General features: G+C 43.9%; 1 pseudogene; it reads left to right on the top strand.

Moving 5' to 3' along the window:
• Window positions 1-13,047: 13,047 nt before the first annotated feature.
• On the top strand, window positions 13,048-17,433 carry LOC142846903 (isocitrate dehydrogenase [NAD] subunit beta, mitochondrial pseudogene; annotated as a pseudogene).
• The last annotated feature ends 3,223 nt before the right edge of the window (window positions 17,434-20,656 follow it).

Genomic DNA, 20,656 nt, shown 5'->3' with positions numbered 1-20,656 from the left:
ACCAATTTAAGAAGCCTAAAAATATCTGGAACAGGAATAAATACAAAGAGACTTTATGCCCAGACACATAATAATGAAAGTGATGAAAAACGGAGACACAGAAGAAGTTTTGAAGTAACCAGAAAAAAGCAACATACTCATGAAGAGGAATAAAATTTCAGCAAGAATGGATTCTCATGAGAAAACGGAGCAATGCTTCTCCACTGCTGAAAAGAAATAATTGCCAAGGCAGAATTCTGTAACTACTGAAATAGTCTTCAGAATGAAGGAAAGGGAAGACATCTGAGAAAAATGAAGGAAACGGAAGAACCCGATACTGGAGGAACTCAACTGTATTGATGCCTGAGAGAAACAGTAGCAGAAGGGAACTGAGAGCTTTAGGAGTGAAGGGCAGAAACAGGAACTATGGAGATATCTTAACTATCTTTCCTCTGAGGCTGAAAGCAGAACCGGTAACTCTGCTGTGTTAGTTTCTTTCCTATGGCTATGATCCAAGCACCAGGCAAAAGCAGCAGAAGGAAGGTGGGGCCCATTCCCGCTCGCTGTGTGACGGGACAGTCTACCCTGATGAGGAGAGCATGGCGCCAGGAATATGAAGCAACCTGCCAGGCCGCCTGCACTCAGAGAGCAGAGAGAAACGGACACGGGTGCTCAGGTCACTCGGTCCTTTTCATTCAGTCTGGCAGTGGTGTCCACACTCAGGATGCATTTTCCCTCTTTGGACACAGCCTCGTAGACACACCAGAGGTGTTTCCAACGTGATTCTCAATCTAACCATCTTGACTATGGAGATTACTCATCTCAGTTGCCTAATATTATATTTCATTGAACCTAGGGCCTCACGTGTGCTAGAGAAATGTCCTCCACCAAGCTCCACCCCAGGCCACGATGAGGTTTCCAGTGTACAAGAGTGTAATATATAAGACATCAAGATAACAGGGGAGATACCTAACGTAAGACTTCCCATAACATACAATTGTTTTTCCATCAGCTTAGTGGCTGCACCTGAATCTACTGATAACTTTAACTACAGACACTGCCCGGTTGCTTCAGCTCTGCGGCTGCCACCCACTGTAGTTTTTGTTTGTTTGGTTGGGTTTTTTAGATTTGTTTATTTCTTATGTACACAGTGTTCAGCCTCCATGTATGCCCCCAGGCCAGAAGAGGGCACCAGATCTCATTACAGATGGTTGTGAGCCACCATGTGGTTGTTGGGAATTGAACTCAGGACCTCCAGAAGAGCAGTCAGTGCTCTTAACCTCAGAGCCATCTCTCCAGCCCCCCCCCCTGTAGTTTTTAATTAAGTATCTATTGCTCTATTTACCAATAAAGACTCAGGAGTCAGATGTTGGAGTGAAAACCTGCTAGCTCAGGGAGGCTGAGAAGCAACCAGCTGAACTTTCTTTTTGGCTGGAGACTCAACAAGAGAGATCCAAAATCCAAAAGATGGGAAATTCCAAGCCCCCCTCCACTCCTTCTTGTTCATCTCTCATACTCTCTATGGTTAACTCCTGCCAACTAGTTGATGACTCTGCCCCCAATCTAAGGTTGATTTTATGAACAGTTTTAGGTTTTACAGTGTGACCACATATCCCACAACATATAGTGATCTACATACGCAGAGCTAGAGAAAGACAAAACCATAGAGGAACAGAGGTCTTCACAGTATAGGTGGCCAATGTTTGAATTTATATAGAACACAAACTGGACAAATTTTTTTTGTCAAGTAGTTTTCATTGTGACATCCACATGCAATAAAGCCAACCACACCCTAAACATCACACCTCATATAAAAATTAATTTGCAGTGCATGTGACAGTATCCCAGTGGCACAGTGCTTGTCTGGCATGCTGCAGGCCTTGGTTAGACTCCTAAGGCTGACAGCAAAGCAAAACCAAACTCACCAAAAACTCAAAACAGGTCTTAATTGAAATGTAACATGTAAAATTATGCAGCTTTTGAAAGAAAAATTTGTGGCAGAATTAGGATAGAATTTTTGGATATGATACTGAAAGAATAAATGGTGCATAAAATACTGGATTTCACTTAAAAATATGCAAAAGACACCATTTTTAAAGGGGGGGCTAAAGAAAGGGTGCAGCACAAGACAAAATGTCAGCCTACAGAATGGAAAAAGATTTTCACTAACCCCACATCAATCAGACAGAGGTTTGATCTCCAAAATATACAAAGAACTCAAGAAATTGGTCATCAAAATAACAAATAATCCAATAAAAGTATGGAGTACAGATCCAAACAAAGATCTCTCAACAGAGGAATCTAAAATGGCTGAAAGACACTTAAGGAAATGCTCAACACCCTTAGTGATCAGAGAAATGCAAATCAGAACAACTCTGAGGTTTCCATCTTACACCTGTAAGAATGGCCAAGATCAAAAACACTAATGACTTATGCTGGAGAGGTTGTGGGGAAAGGGAACACTTCTGCATTGCTGGTGGGAATGCAAGCTGGTACAGCTCCTTTAGATGTCAGTGTGGCGATTTCTCAGAAAATTAGGAAACAACCTGGTCCTCAAGACCCAGTAATACCACTTTTGGGCATATATCCAAAGGATGCTCAATCATACCACAAGGACATGTGCTCAACTATGTTCATAGCAGCTTTGTTTATCGTAACCAGAACCAATTGGAAATAAACTAAATGCCCTTTGACCAAAAAATGGATAAGGAAAACGTGGTACATTTACACAACGGAGTACTACACAGCAGAAAAAAAAAACCAGCATCTTGAATTTGCAGGAAAATGGATGAAGCTAGAAAACATCATTTTGAGTGAGGTAACCCAGACCCAGAAAGACAATTATCATATATAGTTACTCATAAGCAGTTTTAAAACATAAAGCAAAGAAAACCAGCCCACAAATTACAATCCCAGAGAATTTAGACAACAAAGAGGACACTAAGAGAGACATACATGGATCTAATCTACATGGGAAGTATAAAAAGACAAGATCTCCTGAGTAAATTGGGAGCATGGGGGCCTCCTTGGGGGAGAGTTGAAGGGGAGAGAAGAGGCAAGGAGAGGAGCAGAGAAAAATGTAGAGCTCAATAAAAAATCAATAATATATATATATACATATATATATTATACACACACACGGGGGGGGGTGCAGCAGCTAAGACCACTTGCTGCTATTCCAGAGGACCTAATCCCTAGAACTATGTCAGGTGGCTCACAACTGTCTGCAACCCCCACTTCTGGCTTCCTCTGGGACCTACACTCATAACCACACATCCACATGTAGACACACATACCTACAGATAATTAAAAACAATAAAAATCCATGAAAAGATAAGCTATAGTTCATAGGAAATATTTGTAAATCAAACATTGGACAGAGGATTTATATACAGAATATATTTTATTTATTTAACATTTAAAGTCAGTATGCAGAGTATCAGACCCCAAAGTGTGCTGTAGACTCTCCTCCTCCCTTCCTTTGTCCCCTCCCCCTCCTGGTTTTTCTCTCTCTCTTTTTTTTATGTCAGGTGTCCTCTGACCCACCCCTCAGCACCTATTTTTCTCTTCCTTGGTCTTGTTCTAGTTTCTCTCAGGTTTGACCCACATTTATACCCTTTATTCAAGCATGCAGATAGGATCCACGTATATGAACGACCACGTGGTCTTTGTCTTTCTGAGTCTGAGTCACCTCACTTAGTACTATACTTCACCGGCCCTCCATTCGCCTGCAAATTTTACTTTTCTTTACAGATGAACAAAGCTCCACTGTGTATCTGTACCACAGCTTCCTTATGTGTCTGTCCATCAACAGATGGACATCTAGGGAGATTTCAGATTCCTTGGTATTATAAACACTATAGCATAGAATTGTTTTAATGGTTAAAATGCAACAGGGAGAAAAATAATTCAATTAAAAACAGCCAGATTTTTAAAATTTTATGTGTACGGGTGCTCTGTCTGCAAAAATAGCCAGATTGAGAAGACGCTTGACTAGAATGTGTACAGACGCCAGTTAAGCACATGAAAAGTTGTAGATTCATTCGGAAAGATCAACTTAGAAAGACTATGTGCCCCAAGTACCAGCCACAAATGCTGCTGATTCTTTGTATGCCCTCTAACCTGAAGAACAAAATGATGTTTTCAGACGGGCAAGCCATCTCTCAGGCAAAACAAATTCTGGATTACACACATCTGACTCGGGACTGGAAAGATGGCTTGGAGGTGAAGAGCATCTTCTGCCCTTGGAGAGGACCCAGTTTCAGTTCCCAGCACCCACATGGCAGCCCACAACCCTTTGTGACTCCAGTTGCAGGGGACCCCAAACCCTCTTCTGTCCTTTGTGGGCACCTGTATGTACATGGTACACATACAGACAAGCAAGCAGACACACATGCACATACATTTTTTAAAAAGTCTGACTTAATTGCAGGTTGCACAATTAGGTAAATCTGATTTAAAATCTATAAAACTGCCCAAGAAGTTAAGACACTCCCACTAATGGGCAGGCTACTCTGTCTGTGGCTGACCCTCTGCCTCCCTGCTTGATCTGGCTACCCAATACAAAATCCCAAAGCAGAGTGCCTGGAGGTGGGTGGGTTCTGCTGGCACCTCACTGAGTCAGACTAGAAGCTGCCCAACCACAAGTCTCCTCTGATTTGAACTGTAATAGGCTTTGGTTTAGCAAAGCAAATCCCGGCCCCTTCCTTCTCACACACCAAGTCCCATACTCAGTGTACTCTCTTCATACCACACCTCAGGGGATGTGTGTGGCTCACACTGTAGAAAGGAGGCGTCTAAAAACATTGTCTATTTTTGACTATAAATCATGGAAGAAGGCACAGATAAATTTTCAGGCTACAAAAAGGGCCCCTGGGGAATTTTGGGGCAATCTCAGCTTGTCAATCAAGAACTATATTCCAGGTGGTGACAAGTATTAGTATCATCCAGGTTGATGCCATTCAAATACTTCCTACCCTGGGGAAACTGGAGTAAAGAGCAACCTTTGAAATAGCCAGAACATTCCAGATGAGTATCTTTTTAGTATATTTGGAAGTCTCTAATCAAACTTCTTTACTGGGAAGTCATTAATTTCTGAATCCTTAAAAAAAAAATAGCAACCAAAAAAAAAAAAGATAGCAGTTCACTGACATTCTGGACTCAGTATGTTCTGATTCAGTTAAAAGGCCAGGAAAGCTGAGGCAGGAGGATGCTTGAGTCTGAGAGCTCAAGGTTAGTCTGAGCAATACAGTAAAACTTGGCTCAACAAATAAACATCTTGGGATTGTTAATCTTTGCTGGTAACTTGATGGGACCTAGAATCCAGAGACTTGCCTTTCCATGTTGGAATTTCCTGTAAAGACCTTTTTACAGAGCGTGCAGAACCTTCCTGCCCTGGTACAAAGGGATCTGATGTAAAAGGAATGGCACTGTTAGCCTACCTGCCTTTGTTCCTTGCTGGTGGGCATTATCTACTCTGATGCTCTGGTCACCATCCTTTGCTGACCTCGAAGTCTGGTCTCTTTAGTTTTCCAGTGTAGACTAAACACCAGGAACTTCCCAGGTCTTCAGTGCCAGATTGGAACCATGGGTGCCTCCAGCCCCAAGAAGCCTCTGGTTCTCAGCTTTTCCAGTATTCAGACTCCTAGGTGCATGGAAAGAAGCTAATAATATCCTCAAATGACCCAACAATCTAAGAGTCTTCCTTGAAAAAAAAATGCTTTGGGATGGGAGAGAGCCAGAACGCCATTCCCAGATGAAATAGTCATATTCTTGGCTCAGTAAGAGCTAGCTCTCTGTAGGCGACCCTTTAAGTCCTAAAACAAGAGAACATCACATAACAGTCTAAAGCAATGATATTCATGTTAGAATGCATTATTGTTATATGATGTCCAGGATGATGTGAACACACATCCATGCACTCCAGACATAGCATGGGGAATAGATTAGGGAAACAGTTCCACCCAAGCCTAGCTTGCTGAAACAGTCAGTTTAACTGGGGATTACTTATAGGAGTTACATCAAGAAAGAAGAGTCTCCTCCCCCAGAACATCTCCCCCCCCCTCTCTCTGTGTCTGTGTGTGTGTGGTGTGTGTGTGTGTGTGTGTGTGTGTGTGTGTGTGTGTGTGTGTGTGGTGTGTGTGTGTGTGGTGTGCGTGTGTTCAGGAGCACACAAACGAGCTATAGCCTTCATGTGGAAGTCAGATGACAACTTGTAGAAGTTGGTGCTCCACCATGTGGTACCTGAGGATAAAACTCAGGCTTGGTAGCAACAACCTTTAAGTTGAGTCATCTCGCCAACACACCCTTGGATTTAGAGACACGGATTCTAAGACAGAGAGAGTGTGAGTGAACCCAAGTCCTCCAAAAGCCTCGGCATCCTGTGTTGAAAACTGGGAGGACTCAATAGGAGTCCGGCATCTTCTACGACTCACACAACTCTCAGCCTGGGGTCAAGGGTCAGCACCGGGGTCATACTGCAAGCAGCAGCAATATCCTCTTTATTAGAAACAAAAAGAACCAGGGTCCAGAACTGAAGGCTTCGAAGATTAATGAAGCACGATTAATAAAAAACCCAGAGACAGATATTGGAGTTCAACTTGAAGGTCAGAAAATCAAAACAGCCAGGCACTGGCTCTTACCTCTTCCTCAGTCTGAAATGGCGATCCTGCCTCCAGGAATCTCAGAATGAGACTGTGTCTGAGAGCTGTCTCCTCCTGTCTTATATTCTTCTCTAGGGCTGGGATCACAGCAGACTTTACTCTTAGATCGGCAGACCATTTGTAAGGACAAGGTGCTGTGACTTCCTCAATAGATGCTGAAAATGCTTCCCACAGAGAGAGGTGGGAGGGAGAGGAGGGGGGAGGGAGATTCACTTTCTCCTAGGGCTCATAAATTGAGATGACGTTCTCTTTTTTTATTAATAAAACATATTTATTCTATGTGTTTTTCATATCATGAATCTTGATCCCATGTATTCTCTGTCCCTTCACGCCCACCCTCCATCCTTACACCCCCCAATAAAACAAAATTCAAGAGAAAAAAATGAAGAAAATAATATGAGAAAAAAATTAAAAAGGAAATGAATTAAAAAGTCTCATCATGGAAGCTGCAGTGTGACCCAATAAGTCACGCCATATACCCCTTTGCCCACACTTCTCTACTTGCAAGTGTTCATTGCAGAGAGCAATTGAACTGGCTCGAGGCCCCTGGTCTCCACTACACATTCGATGCTGGGCCTCCACTAGGATTCTTCCTGGACATCCCATGAGCGTCCTGGATTGTAGAGATCATGCAGCTTTGGGTCTGCAGGTCAGGTCCCTTCACATGCTCCAGCAGATCATAGATGGGGGACAGGCCAAGTCATAACCCTGGGTCTGAGCCTGGGCAGCTGTAGGGTTGGTCGGCCAGATGGGAAATGGGGACAGCTGGCCCATGCTCATGATTTCAGGGGTGGCTTACCCACACCTCCTCTAACAGGGTGGGCCCTGTTGTGCTGCCCTGGTGGGGTGCAGGGCCTGTTCTCCAGAGTGTGGCAGCCAGTGGGGGCCAGGATAGTTCTCTTGATCTTATGATCACAGGGCCAGCTCTCCCACCTGCCCCAGGGATGGATAGACAGGCCGGGGAAGGAGAGGGCATCTCTCCCCAGCCTGTGTCGCTATGTGTCAGATGAAGGGTGTGGCTAGGTCTCCCATGATCCCGTCCTCAGATGGCTCACCTGTGCTCTCATCAACAGGGTCGAGATAACATAATCTTGAGGTTATCTCCAGTTATATTCTACTCTCTCAGTCTGGCAAAACCCAAGCTCAGTAGGAGAGTGAAGGTCACAGAGAGACCCAAGGTTGAAGAGAATTTGTTATGGAGAGGGGACTCTGCCTCTGGATGCTGGCTTCCTGTCATGTAAACAAGTGAATTCTTCTTTATCATTTCAAGTTTGTTTGGATTATATTTCTGCTACTTGTAAATGAAAAAGAACTCAGAAACCTGAATAGAGAATTGACGAGTAAATCTGAAGTGATAGGCATTATAAGAAGAGGGTCAAAGTCAAGACAAGAAAGTCAGTATCTCTAAGCCAACAAATACAATGCCTAAACTTAAAAAATATTTTATGTATGTATGTGTGTCTGTGTGTGTGCATACACATAGGCAATGTTCCCGTGTGCTCGGAGACCAGAAGAGGGCGCTGGATCCCTTGGAACTGGAGCACTCAGCTTGTTGTGTGAGCGCCTGCATCAGCACCCTGAAGTCCTCGTGACTGCACAGTGAGCTCTCAATGCTGAGCTGTACCTCTCATCCTGTCTAAACTCTTATATCCCACTCTCTACTATGCCTTGGGGCCTTTTGCTCTGAGTATAATATAAAGGAATTAGTGTTGCTTGTGAGATTAGAATTCAGCTCTAAACATTGTGTTATTTTGGAACCTAGCTGAAATTATGCTTGGAATCAATTTACTTGATTCCACACATTATACGCTTTAATGTTTTGCTTTATTAAACCACCAAAGACAAGAAGATTGAGACTGGTTAAACACATTCTTTAAGTTGCCAAGGAAATCTGGAGAACTGCCATAGTCTGGAAACTATGTCCTCCAAAGGTCTGTGTGTGGAGGGTTTGGCCCCCAGGCTGATACCGTTTGAAAGTCCTATGGCCCTTTAAGGGGATGGGGCTTTAGAGAATGCCTTAGATCACTGGGGATGTGCCTGTCTAAGGGCATCCTGAGACCTTGCTGTCCTCTTCTTGCCCTTTGCTCCCTGGCTGGTGTGGTAAAAGTGATTGCTCCACCGTGTGTGCTCCCTACCACTGCCAACTGGCAAACCCCGCAGAGAAGTGAAACGCCCATCAGCTAAAGCTCCACAGCCGTTGAGCTCTGATGAACCTTTTCTCGTGGTGTTTTCTCTGAGGTGTTTTGTTACAGTGATTGACAGCTGACTAACAGGGCTCTGTACATAGTTTTCTCTGATGTTAGAGCCCAGACTTGCTTTTGACTTTAAAAGTGTATTTGCTAGGTTAGGGGTGGTGGCATCTGTGTCATCCCGGCACTTGGGAAGCTGAAGCAGGGGGGTCATGAGAACAAGGCCAGTACGGGCTACATAGTGAAGTTCTATCATAAAAAATTATATATAATTTATATACTTTAATATATATCAAATTGATCAATTTATGGCACAGTACTCAATGTTTTTTTGGCATATTCAGAGTTAACAAACCATCATTACAATTTTAGTGCACACTCATCACCTTAAAGGAGAACCTCTATATTGCTTATCCTCTTAGTTTCTTTTGTGACTATAACCAAATAGACTAAGAGAGAGTAATTTATACAGAATAGAAATGTATTTGGTTCACAATGGGAAGTCCAAAAGACCAGACTCTGATTGCCTTCTTCTTTTTTTCTTTTTATTTATTCTTCTCTCATACAATACATCCTGACTACAATCTCCTCTCCCTTCACTCCTCCCAGTGCCCCTGCCTTCTCCCTCTTCCATTTCCCCTCAGGAAAGAGGACCGAGTGCAGACCCACACAGGCTCTGGGATTGCTGCAGCAGTCTCTGTAAGCCCCCATGAGCTCTGCTTAGCAGATTCTGTGGGCCATGTTCTCCTGGTGTCATCAACCCCTCTGGCTCCTACGATCCTTCCTCCTTCCCTTCCTTGGGGTTTCCCGAGTTCCTCCTAACCTTTGGGTGTGGGTCTCTGCATCTGCTCCTATCCGCTGCAGGAGAAAGTCTCTCTGATGACGATGGGACAAGGCATGGATCTTTGAGTATAGCAGAATATCATTTGAAATCATTTCATTTATTTTTTAAAGTTTTTTCAGTTATGTTTGGCTTCTGAGGCATCTAGCTTCCATCCAGGCAGTGTCTGGCATGGGCCTCTGCTGGCCTTCTAGTCTTTATAGCTTTATAGCTACATCGTGACATCATAACATGGCCAAAAAGAACATGCATCCTCATTTGGGTATCTTTTTTTCTCCTCCTCCTTCTCGTCCTTCTCCTCTTTCTCCTTCTTCTGACACACGTGTATCACAATGGGCTTTAACTACATGATATCATCTAATCCCAATTATCTTCTAGAGGTCTTACTTCAAAATACTATTAATATATGGATTTGAAGGATTTTGTTTCCAACATGCAATTTTTGGAGAACACGTTAGAATTAATATTCCCTTGTCGTCATCTCCTACCCTCACCCCAATCCTTATGCAACCAGTAATCTATATTCTGTCTCTGTTGAGCTCATTCTCGTGAGCCAGTTGGCCTACTTGCCTTTCTCTCTTCCTCCCCATCTCCCTCTTTTCCTCTTCCTGTTTCTCCTGCTTTTTTTGTTGCTGTTCTTGTGTTTTGAGACAGGATCTTGCTATGTAGTCTAAACTGGCCTTGAATTCACTATGTAGCCTAGGTGGCACTTGACCTCAAAATCCTGCCTCTGCCTCCCAAGTGCTAGGACTACCGGCATGTGCCGCTATGCTCAGCTTGGAAGTTTAGTTAACTCACACAGTAAACCATCTATCATGTTTATTTTCATTTAGCATTATATTTTCAAAAAATCATTGTAACGTGTGTCAGTATATGCTTTTAGTGGCTGACTAAAAATATTCTATTGTATTAATAATTAATAATGGAATAATAAATAATAGTCCATAATAGTCTATTGTGTGGACAAATCCCATTTTGCTTATCCATCAGTCTGTTGGTGGACATTTGGGTTGGTTTTCCCTGTGGTAGCTATGAACGATGCTAATATACACAGTCATGTATCCTAAGATTCTGTGAGGTTGTACATTTTAATCTACCTAAAATAGAGTTGCTGGCCATGTGGCAATTCTATCTTTAACTTTTCGGGAGCTGTCAGGCCTCTTTTTGGAGCAGCTGCATCCTTTATCGTCCTCACCAGAGATTCATGGGGCTTCATCTCTTCTGGTCCTTGGAACTCCAGATATCCGACTTTCTGATTTTAGTCCTGTCTCATTGAGGCTTTGATCTGTAGGTTTTTGATGACTAATTATGTTAAGAAGCCTTTTGTGTACAGAGTGGCTATTTATATCTTCTGTGGATGGGTGTCTGTTTGCATCCCTTGCCCATCTTAAAATTAATCTTTTAATTTATATATTTTATATATAATATATAAATAAAGATATATTTTCTATATAATATATATTTCAAATATATATTCTAATTTATATATGTTCTAAAATCCTTGTCAAATGCAAGACTGGTAACTATTCCATCGACTTCCTTGTTTGCCTTTTTATGATCTCAGTGGTGTCCTTGTCTTTCAAAATTATGTTTATAGTTAGTGTGCATGTATGTGCGCATGTGTATATGTGTGTGTGTGTGTGTATGTACGTATGTGAGCATGTGCGCGTGTAAAGGTCTGAAGGCAGTCGGTTCTTTCCTTCTACTATGTGGGTCATAACTGCAGGTCACCAGGCTTGGCATCTTTCCCCAACACACTGTTGTCACATGCAACATCACAAGTTTTCCCTATGTTTTCAGGCAAGAGTTTTTGTAATGTGAGCTCTTTTTAAAAGCCCCTAATCCAATTTAGATGTGATCTAGGGATCCCACAGTACGTTTTGCGTATGAGTAGCAATTAGGTCAGCACGATTTGCTCAAAGATTATTCTTTTTAAATTTCTGAGTATATCATATGATATGATGATATCTATCTCTACTTCCCGCTTCTAATTCCTCCTGGATTCCCCAGCCATGTCCTCTGTTTTAAATTAATTTTTTCTTTTCTTTTTTTCCCCTCTGATCCTTGGGAATTTGCGCGCGCGCGCGCGCGCGCGTGTGTGTGTGTGTGTGTGTGTGTGTGTGTGTGTGTGTCCACCCTCATGCCAATACTGAACAGACTTAATTACTATTATTTTGTAATAAGTTTTAAAATTGTGAAGTGAGAATCTTCCTACTTCATTATTTTTAATGATTGTTCGGCTGTTCAGAGCTGCTTAAAATCCATTCCGTTAGGGACTGCACTGAATATGCAAATGTCTCTTTGAATATGCAAATTTGGGGAATATGGCCATCTTAATAATGTTAAGTCTTCTAACCATGAATATAGGCTTTAAAAATATTTACTTGGAAAAATATTTACTTGGATTTAATTTTTCAACAATGCTTTGGTTTTTGGAGTATATTTCTTACACTTTTGCAAAATTTATTTGTAAGTATCTTTTTCTTTTTAATTCTATTAAGAATGTGATGGGTGGGGTGGAGCTGCAGAGGTGGCTCAGGTACTCTTTCTTGCAGAGGACCTGGGCTCAGTTCCCAGGACCCACATAGTGGCTCAAACTGTCTGTAACTCCATTTCCAAGGCCTCCAACACCTCTTCTGTCTCTCTGCACATCAGGCACACATGTGGTGCACACAGATATATGCAGGCAAACCCTCAAGGGCATTAAACAAATAAATAATAAATTTAATTTTTGAAAAACTTCATTTTTATGAAGATAAAATACATAGGAATAAAATAGAGTCCTGTATATCGTTCTCCCAGTCCACCCACCTCTGCTCCCACCTTGCAGGCAGAGTTTCCTATCCCGACCACTGCTCCCAAATAACCAACACAGAGACTTAAGATTACTTAAAAATGCTTGGCTCATAGTTCAGGCTTGTTACTATCTAACTCTTATAACGTAACCCATTTCTATTAATGGATGTGCTGTCCCAAAGCTCATGGCTTTGGGTGTACAACTCATTCTCTGTCCGGCTGGCAACTCCTCTGACTCCACCCTTCCTCATCCCATCATTCTCAGTTTGGCTTTCCCACCTAACAGTATCCTGTTCAGCTATTGGCCAGCTTAATAAGTCAGCTTGCTTAATAAACCAATCGTGGTGACATATATCCACAGTGTACAGAAGGATTATTCCACAGCACCCTCTTCCCTATTTCCCTTTTCCACTTCTGTGTGCTACCCCTCCACAGAACATGGCAGCCCTGAGCAGTGTCTGCCTGGATGATGGGACTTCCTGCTTGGAATTCCAGGGCTTAGAGAGGTTCCAGAATCTTGGCCATGGCTCACGCATTTATAGAGTCAAGCCAAAGGCCTCAGGTTACCTTTCCTGGGACCATGCCGAGGGGAGATTGCAAGGGACCAGAGTTCATGAATGCTGTCAAGGAAATGTTTAAGGCTACTGTTGTGCAGGTTTAATTCAAAGAGTAACTCTGAGCCAGGTGCAGAATAGATTCTGAGGAGCTGGAGCAGGTACCAGCTTCAGTGAAGAACAAAGTTGCCACTATTGGAAAGATCTACACCCCGGTGGAGTATAAAGAGGAATCAGTCTTGTATGGTATACAGCTGTGGCTTAAGTTGGTCTTGGTTGCCAACATAGTCACTGTGAGGTCACTACCGGGGTACACGATTCAGCTCAGCAAGCTATGCCTAGCAACCATTCTTGGGCAGACAGAAGGACATTATCGCTCTTTGGAGCACCAGAGCTGGAAGGGTGTAGTTGAGTGCTTGAAGATTGTCTACGCAACTAACAATGCTGCAAGGATTGACTGCAAAGTTTGTGCTTTACCATACCTTCAAGAAGAGGCAAGGCAAGGCCACAGCTGTCCTTTAGGCCAAATTCGTGAAGCCCGGGTGTGTTTGTTTCTGCGGTGTTGTGAGAGAGTTGCCAGGCTATACACCTCTGATGACTGTTGGGAGCTGTGAACCCCCAGATCCTGAATTTCTTGTAAACAACTTGTTTTCCCCTGATCTGAGTGCCTACAGCTGCTCTGAGCACAAGACCCTCAGGAGTTCCTGACAGCAGGGGAATGGTTTCTGGTGTGTTTGGCTGGGCCATGGCTATCCCTATATAAGCTGCTCCTGGACACAAGAAAGGGGGCATTCTTGGGGCATTCCTGTTTCAAGGATGACCCATGTCTCTGTCTGTGAGTCTTTAAATCTCCAGGCCCTTGTCTGAGACTCGTGAACTCGTACTGTCCCATGGTAGACAGGCGGGTGGTACAGATGACTGTTCTTGGTTATTGACTACATCTAGAATTAACTAAAACCCAAGGGATGGGTGTTATGATCTACTGGCCTGGCCTGTCACCTGGGTATCCTGTCCCTTTAGCCCAGGTTTAACGGATACTAGTGCTCCTGAGTGGCCTCCAGGCCCTCAGAGAGGAGGTGGGAGAAGGCAGATCAGGAAAACCATGAAAACCACATGTTTATTCTTTGGTGAGCAGTTTAAATACCCTGTGGGGAGTGGTCTTGAGCATCTCTGGGGAGGGATTGTTTAGCAGGCTTTCTCAGAGCTGGAGTTTGGACTGAGGCAACTCCCAGAGGAGGGGCTTGGGATGGAACTTCCACCCAAACATTGGAGATGGAGTCTGGACTGTGGCAACTCTCATGGAAGGGGCCTGGGATGGAAGTTTCCACCCAAACATTCCAGACTCTTTGGATATAAGGATGTTAGGGGCTGAGGTGCGGCTTCTAACCAAGCATCAGGTACACTTGTGAAGGGCTAAGTCATTTGAAGTGGGAAGACCCACTTTCAATCAGGGTAGTGTGAGGTCGAAGATCCACCTTTAATCTGGGCCACACCCTCTGCTGGCATTGTGTGTAAAGGACGTGGAGAAAAGGAAGCTTGATCTCTCTGCCTGTTTGCTCTGTCTCTGGCAAGCCCATCCCTTCACTTGTGTTAGAACCTACTTCTTTGGAATTCTGACATTACTGAAGACAAGTTGAGACATTCAGTGTGGTAGTTCGAATGTAACTGACCCCATAATCTCACATGGAATGGCACTATTAGGAGGTGTGGACTTGTTGAAGGAAGGGTGGACTTTGAGGTCTCTTACATGCTCAAAATACCACCGTGTCACAATCCACTTCCTGCTGCCTTCTGATCAAAACATAGCCAGCACCATGTCTGACTGAAGGTCATCATGCCCCCTACCATGATGATAATGAACCAAACCTCTGAAACTTTAACTCTTCACCCCAATTAATTGTTTTCCGTGTAAGAGTCGCCATGGTCACGGTGCCATAGCAATAGAAATCCTAACTAAGACAGAATTAGAACCAGAGACTGGGGTATTGCTGTGATAGGCTTGACCATGTTTTTGTTTGGAGGAATGTGGACTTTGGTGCTTTGGGTTAGGAAAGCAGTGGAATGCTTTAAGCATTGCTTAACGGGTCAGACTAATAGGAGCATGGGAAACAGTCGTATTGCGCACAGTTTGATGAACTGTAGGGGCTAGCTCAAGAGCTCTCAGAGGAGAAGAATTTTAGTATGCCGCCTAGAGATCATTCTTGTGATATTTTGGCTGCGTTTTGCCCTTGTCTGAAGAGTCTGGATGTGGCTAAAGGGAAGATCTTTGGATTAATTTCATTGACAGAGGAAATCTCAAAACACCCTAGTATAGACTCTGTTGTGTGATTATTAGTGGTAACTCTAATGAAGATTTATAATAAAAAGGAGCACGCTGAGCAAGGAAAAATACAAAATGTACAGATTGAGAAAAAGGGACACCAGGATATGGAATAGAGCCAAACCCTGTGTTTAAGGAGAAAAACAGGTTAAGAAATGGAATACAGGAAGTGGTGACCTCAGGGCAAGATCCCATCCAGCTAAGTTACCAGCTTGTGAAAAGGAATTAAAGAAAAGTTTCGAGCCCGGTGTGGTGGTGCACACCTTTAATTACAGCACTGGGAAGGCAGAGGTTGGTGGGTCTCTGAGTTTGAAGCCAGCCTGGTCTACAGAGCGAGTTTCAGGACAGTCAGGCTTAGGCAGTGAAAGACAGAAAGCTAGTGGAAATGCAATTGAAGGTCACGTCTCAGCAACAGCAGAACTTGGCAGCTTCAGCAGTGTGGTTCTGGAGTTAAGGACAGAAGAAAGACGCGATGGAGTTTGCCTCCATTACTAAGGAAAGCTGCTGAGGCCAGGCATGTGTCTGTGGTGTCACAGGAGGCCTAGTGAATGGAGGCCTAGCGAGGCGGCCATTGCGTGAAGCTGTGAAGTTGAAGCCTGGGTTGCCTTGGAGAACCCAAGATGTGAGAGATGCCAGAGTCGTGGGATACCCGCTGAGGAGAGCTGCTAACAGAGAGTGGAGCCAGCCCAAGAGAAAGAAGTGTGCTGCCGTCAACAAAGCTGAATGGAGTTGGAGATCTGAAGAGCTCTTTGACACCAGACATGGAGATGCAGAGTCTGGAGTTTGTCCAGCTGGTTTCCGGTCTTACTTTGGTCCAGTAGCTCCTTACCATGTTTCCTTCTCTATGTTTTAGGGGTGGTAATGTATATCCTGTATCATTATATATTAGAAGTATGTGATATGCTCTTTTGCTTTTATTTCTGCAGGTGATTGCAGTTAAGAGATTGCATGGATCTCCAAAAAGACTTTGAACCTTAGGCTTTTAAATAAGTTTGGGACTGTGATAGACTATAGGGACTTTTGAAGTGCATTTGCATTATGATATTGTTACAAGATTATGGGGACCAAGGAGTGGAAGTGGAGGTTTGAATGTAATTGGCTCCCATAAGCTCATAGGAAGTGTCACTGTTAGGAGGTGTGGCTTTGTTGAAGTAAGTGCAACCTTGTTGGAGGAAGTGTGTCCCTGTGGGGGTGGGCTTTGAGGTCTCTTGCTCAAGCTTCTTTCAGTGTGACAGACAGTCACTTCCTGTTGCCTTCTGATCAAGATGTAACCAGCACCATGTCTATCTGAATGCCACCATATTTCCCACCATGGTGATGACGGGTTGAACTTCTGAACTATAAGTGAGCCTCCCCAAATAAATGTTTTCCTCTGTAAAAGTTGCCATAGTCATGTGTCTCTTCACAGCAATAGAAACCCTAACTAAGACATCCATCCTCATGGACAGAACAACTACTGGATTCTTGGACTGTTTGTTGGTAGACTATCACTGGTGGACTAGCTAGACTACAGCCTGTAAGCCAATCTAATAAATTATATATACATATGTATATGAATTCATTACATAATAAATCATATATATGTTTTATAATAAACTCTATATATCTGCCATATAATAAATTCTATATATTAATCATATAATGAATCATATATTCATTTATGTAATAAATTATATATATACATACACACACACACACACACACACACACACACACACATATATATATATATACACACATTCTATGAGTTCTGTTCCTCTAGAGAACGCTGACTAATACAACACCCAAATCAAGTTTGAGACGATCATCACAGACAATTGCTACAAGCAGCTGGAACAGAATCCTTTCCACCTTGGTATGCTCGTGACACCCAATCTTTATGGGAACATTATTGACAGTTTGGCTGCTGGTCTTGTTAGAGGATCTGATGTAGTCCTTAGTGAGTGTACGCAGTCTTTGAGATGGGGGCCTCGTGTCCATTTGCCCAGGTAGTGGCAGGAAAGGAGCCAATGCCATGGTATGCTGGCTGCCATCAGCTTCCAACATGCTGAGAAATGTCAGTCTTGAGTATCACTCCAGCACGATTCACTGAAGAAGGAATCAAAGCTGGAAAGGTGTAGACTCACTGCTTGTGAACTTCATCAGGTCTGTCACAGGCCGCCTGCACACCTTGGCTCCAACCAGCTTCAAAGGGTCCACAATACCTATACATCCCCTGGTACAGTGGACTAGGGAAGAGAACTTGGAACCATAATTGCTTTTTTGACAGAGGCTAGGGTGTCCTGGGGCTGGCTTCCTTAAGGGGCGTGGTTGTTTGAATAAAATGGCTCCCATAGGCTCAGGTATTTGAATGCTTAGTCACAAAGAAGTAGACGTATTTGAAAGGATTAGAAGTTTTAGGAGTTGTGTCCTTGTTGGAGGAAGTGTGTCATTGGAGATGGGTTTCGAGGTTTCAGAAGCTGTTCCACAGCCATGCCTGTCCGCTGCCTGCCATGACAGTGATGGACTCGCCCTCTAAACTGTAAGCCAGCCTCCAGTTAAATGCGTCTTTTACAAGAATTCCTTGATCCTGGTGTCCCTTCACAGCAATAGAACAGAGACTAAGACACCACAGGTGGGGCTGTGGTGGTGTGTGTTTGTGACTAGGCCACCACCTGCCCCTCCTCCCTGAGGTTTTTCAAACCAGGAACTCTTCAACATTTACTGTTCATTCTGTCCCCTCCTCCCAGGACGGCCTGGACCTTACTATGCACTTCAAACTGGCCTCAAACTTGTGGCAATACTCCTGCCTACCTCCCCAGTGCCGGGATTGCGGGCACGAGCCACCATGCTTGAGTGTGATGGCGTCTTCCCTAAGTGACACAGGAAAGCTCCCGTCCTACCTGCCGGCTAAGGAAAGTAACTGGTAATCAAGACCAGAGTTTTAGTTAATCGATGTTATTTTTTAAACCAAATGACTCTTCCAGGAATTCTCCAGTGCAAGGAAATTTGGTTAGCTGTTTCCCTAACCCCATCTCCAGAACAATTTGTTTTTATGCATCAGGTATCAACAGTGGGATAGGCATCCTGCATGGGGCCCCTAGAACTCCTGGATGTTCCTATTGGGTATGTCAAGGAGGAAACATCAGTTTCTCCTACCCTTTCTTTCTTACTTACTTTTCTATTGCTGTGATAAAATTTTGCTTTCTTATATACCCTAGGAGCACCTTCCATAGATGGCACTGCACCCACTGGGCCAGGTCTTCTTTTATTAATCATCAAATAAGAAAATACACGCAGACTTGTCTGTAGGCCAGCTGATGGGGAGCAATGCTGCAGAATATTCCTTTACACTATATGAAGATGTGTCACTGTGACTGGTTTACTAAGGAGCTGAATGGTCACAGTTAGGCAGGAAGAGGTTCGGCAGGACTTCTGCGGACAGAGAGGACTCAGAAAGGAAGAAAGCAGAGCCACCAGCCAGACACAGAAGAAGCAGGATGGAGCACAGAGTGAAGGTAACAGAGCTACTAAGAACATAGATTTAAAAATGTGGGCTGTAAGAACGAGTTAGGAACAAGGCTGAGCTTTATAATTAAGAGTACGTCTCTGTGTCATTATTTGTGATCTGGAAGCCCAAAGAAAAAGCATACTACAGAGAAACTTTTTAATTTTATTTTAAAGTGTGTGTGTGTGTGTGTGTGTGTGTGTGTGTGTGTGTGTGTGTGTGTGTGTGCAGGTACCCATTAAAGCCAGAGGTGTCGTATACTCCTGGAGCTGGAGTTACAGGTGGTTGTAATCCACCTGATGTGGGTGCTGGAAAGTGAACGTGAGTTCTCTGGAAGAGCAGCGTATGCTCTTAACTACTGAGCCGTCTGTCCAGCCAGCTGGGGGGCAACTTCTTAGTGAAGGCCCCCACTTTCCATATGGCTCTAACTTGTGTCGCGTTGCTAGGAAAAAAAACCTTTCCAGCACACTTCATTTCTTTCTCTTTAACCTGGGACATTTTGCTATCGTTTGCAACAAGCAGGCTTGAGAGTTAAGGTAATGTCTGCTCCTAGTGAGAACAGGCTGGTCTTGTCTTACTGTGGAAGCTACTTAGCGTTAATGCTCTGTGGTCTTCCACTACCCCAGAGCGCGCTATGTGGACAGGCGCCTGTCGTAGGCCCTTCCCACACCTGTGGAACTTGGGGAAACTGGAACAACAACAAAGCTTAAGCTTTTGCCAGGGCTGGTTCCTTACCACTGACTTAGGAGGCATCTGCCAGCATCCATGAAACATGAGGCAGACGGCTTGTTAGTTTAGAAATAAAACCTCGGACTCTGAATAGTTAGCTCTTGCCAATCACTGCTGTGTGTTTTTCTAGATGTTAAAACTGATTTTATTCGTTTCTCAAGTACCCCAAGAGCATATCCTGGGCAATTAGACATCTTTAGTAACAACGGGTTTTTTTTTCCTTTTTTTTTTTTTGTGAATAAGGTTAATGTGTATCTCAGTAAAGCATCAAAAGCTTTAAATTATGGATCAGGTGTGGCACCACATACCTTTAATCCCAGCACTCTAAGAGGCAGAGGCAGGTGGGTCTCTATGAGTTTGAGGCCAGCCTGGTCTACATAATGAACTTCAGCCAGGGCCACACAGGAGGACCCTGTGTCAAAACAAAACAAAACAAAACAATTTTTTTTCTCTTAGTTGGTCTTCATCTAAGATGTAGACCCCAGGGCACTGGAAACACGTCACAGTTCACATCTGAAGGCCTCAGAACCAGGGAGGTTCGTGATGCAAATCTCACTCTGAGGTCAAAGGCCAGAGAACCTCAGAGCCAACTGCTGTTCACCACTGGCACTTGAAGTCAGAAGAACCTGGGATTCTGGTGTCCAAGGTGAAGAGCACTGTTCATTGGCTCCCGCTGCCGGGCACACATTTTCACTCTCTTCCTGGGTATTGATGTTGTTTGTTTTAGTTTTTTCTAGTCCTGTGTTGATTGGATAGTGCGTACACATCCAGTACTCAGGGTAGATCTTCACCTCTAGAAACACTCATAGACCCTACCCCTATTCCACCATTGCTGTGACCAAATACCCGACAAGCAGCAACTTAAAGGAGGAAGTCTGGCTCACAGTTTAGGGATATGGTCCATTATGGCAGGGAAAGTAAGGCAATGGGAGTGGCTCGTGGCTGTAGGAGCAGGAGTGTGAGGCCGCCTGCTCACATCTGGGGCAGGTCACATCTGGGGCAGGAGCGTGAGGCCGTCTGCTCACATCTGGGGCAGGAGCGTGAGGCTGTCTGCTCACATCTGGGGCAGGTCACATCTGGGGCAGGAGCGTGAGGCCGT

Source organism: Microtus pennsylvanicus, chromosome 3, assembly GCF_037038515.1.
Source record: "Microtus pennsylvanicus isolate mMicPen1 chromosome 3, mMicPen1.hap1, whole genome shotgun sequence".
Taxonomy (NCBI): Eukaryota; Metazoa; Chordata; class Mammalia; order Rodentia; family Cricetidae; genus Microtus; species Microtus pennsylvanicus.
This window is presented reverse-complemented; position numbering and strand designations above follow the sequence as displayed.